A 3,006-nucleotide genomic window follows, 5' to 3' on the forward strand; every position below is an offset into this window, starting at 1 on the left:
TGGAAGCACTGGGTGGCCGTTTCGTCCTATTGTGGGACTCCTCGGCAGTGTGCATCCACGATTCCGCCTCGTGAGATTCGAACCCAGGACCTACCAGTCTCGCGCCAGATCACTTAACCGATAGACCACTTAGCCGGCATCCAGGTTTTCCATGGTGGTCTAGCTTCAATTGACTCATGATTTCAACTATGAAAATACTGAAATCTCCACAAAATCCCCTTGTGAAAACCCAAGGACTTCTAAAATACCATAAAAACCGTATATTTTCTGTACATGAATGAACGTTTAGAGTAAAGTGCATCTCGAATATTTTGCGCCTTTTCTCTCATGTTCGAGTCGCTGTGTAGTTTTAGCTTGGGGGTTATGAGAATAGCTTAGGAACCGAGTATAGCATTCAATTAGCAAGACTTATCAGCTATTGATATAATTTTAACTTAACTCCTTAGAAATCGATTTCCTAATCACTTTCTAACACTTTAGAAGTCTTCCATTGTTAAATCCTCACTACAGAACATAAGACGAGATACAGAAAACCATTTTACATTAAAGGTTAGTTTAGGTAGAGAAAACAAACATAATTTTATAAGAGTATATATGACTTTGAGATTCTAAAAGCCTTATTATAAGATTCTATAATTGTCTAATTTTGATAAACAGATCATTATCACTTGTGTTCGAGATGTGTCTTGTCAATTTCTAAATAACCACTAATGAGTTAAAATATTTGTAGCATTTTCTTAGCTCTTGTAAGGATTTCTTAGGGATTACTGAAGAAACCTAACAGCTATATCACTCCTGACATTAGCAATAATTAGCAGAGTAACGTTTCAATTGAGATGGCTGGGACACGTGTTACGTATGCCCAACCACCGACTGCCCCGACGTGCAATGTTTCATGGTGTAGGAGTAGGTTGGAAGAAAGCTAGGGGTGGCCAGACAAAAACGTGGCACAAATCCATGAAGTCACTGACAATTGAACTGAGCCATGCTGGTAGGTGTGGACTACCTGGTTGGGATTCGCGAGATGATAGCAATCGATGGTTAGAGAACTTGAATGACATGGCTCAAAATCGTTTGCAATGGCGAAGGTGCATCCACACTTTGTGTTTTGCCAAATTCTAATCTTGTGAATTCTTCATGTCTCTTTTTTCTCTTTCCAAATTTATTTCATTGGATTATACTACTTGAATAACATCTTCAAACCCTAATCTTTCGGATTACTGCCTATACTCTTACTACTTCTACCACTGTGGGATTTGAATCGAAAACTGCATTTCTGTGTTAATGTGGTATGGCAACTCGAACTGATGTACGTACGTACGAAGTTCTACGTTGTGACTGACTGACTGAACGTTTCACCAAGTTTTCAATTCATCATGATAAACTATTGAAGAAATGTTTATAACTGTTATATGTGAACCAAGAATAAATGAATGGTAACTGTTAGGATTTATCTATGGACTATCATTACATTCTGTTTGGATAATTATTAATTAACTAGTTTATATGTACATTCATACTCCTTTTATCATAATCTTTCATTTGACCTATTGGCTACTGTTATACTCATTATCATTCTGAACTTATTCCCAATCTGTAAGTTACAGTGTCCCATACTCACAGACACTTTCGATTTTACGTTGTACACTAACTATTTTCCATTTTATGGTATGGTCTGCTTGTACATAAGACACATATGTCAGAAATATACGATTCATATGGTGGAGGCCGACATTTTTGTTCTGGATTGAACGGGTCAGGCTAGGCAAGAAGTTACTATACAGCGGACCAATAAACACTCGAGTTGACCAAAAGCTGCTAATGCTGTTTGACGCATCATTACAGTTTAGTACAAGGACAAGATCGCAGAAGTCAATATGATGGTTGGCAGTTCTGTCATGTGATAAATGACAGGGGTCATTGGACATAACAATAACTTAAGTGTTTTTTTAAATGTTTGTGATAAAATGTAGTATGCAATAGTATGAATGATACAGAACATAGTACCCAACAATATCAAATTTTTCTTCTAGTGATTTAAACTTACCTCGTCGTGTCAAAATCAATCACACTATAAGTTCGACTGTAATCAAATCAAGTTTATATACATATGATACAATTTCGGTTGACAGTACGATATAGAAGTTAAGTTTTAGTTTAATAGTTTATTAAAGACTCTCTGATAATGGTACTGATCTTAACTTGACACTTCAAAAAGATCTTAAATGAATTTAACAAAATAATTCACTTTAATTTTAATTGAGATCATTAAACGATTGATGTAGGACTACCATTGAAAATATGGAAGCACTGAACGGCCGTTACATCCTAGTATGAAACTGCCAGGCAGTTCTCGTCCACGGTCCTAGGCGTGGGACGCCAACTCAGGATTCTTGGTTTCGCGCGCGAACGCTCAGCATGTATTTTTGGCGGTAAATAAATGTTCATCAACAGTATTTGACTAATTATGTGTTTAAATGATGTTTTGTATGTTGACGTATTAGCATACAAATGTTTTGATGTGCCTGGTTGATGGACTGATAGTTTGAGTGTTTAGTTGACAAGCTTATTTTATGATGTGTGCTGAAACAGTGAAATAATTAGTATTTATGTGCACTCCTGAATAGACGAAGTGTATAAATAGGCAATATGAATTAGTGTATAATCAGATAGTCTGTGGATGGGCGAATATGGCTTTCGTAAAGTGAAGATGGAGGAATGTGTTATTAACATGAAGTGGTAACTAACGTGGATGAAAAACATGATGCATATACCTATTTAAACGTGATGGGCATGTGTTGTCGTGATATCGATGTGGTGATGAAGGAGATGATGAATGAGTGTGAGAATCGAGAATTCAGTGTGTTGGTGCAGTGTAAAAGATGTTGTTGTTGTGAGGTGGTGCAATAGTGTTGTTTGACAATCGAAGACTGTGCCTCTATAGCTCAATGGCAGAGCGCTGGTCTCGTAGACCAGGGGTCGGGAGTTCAATTCTCCCTGGGGGCA

General features: G+C 37.2%; 1 non-coding gene across 1 annotated transcript; it reads left to right on the forward strand.

Moving 5' to 3' along the window:
- Window positions 1–2,935: 2,935 nt before the first annotated feature.
- Window positions 2,936–3,006, forward strand: Smp_tRNA_01660_Thr_CGT.1.1. Its single transcript has one exon. It is a non-coding gene (tRNA).

The sequence above is a fragment of the Schistosoma mansoni genome, assembly GCF_000237925.1.
Source record: "Schistosoma mansoni, WGS project CABG00000000 data, supercontig 0041, strain Puerto Rico, whole genome shotgun sequence".
Lineage (NCBI taxonomy): Eukaryota > Metazoa > Platyhelminthes > Trematoda > Strigeidida > Schistosomatidae > Schistosoma > Schistosoma mansoni.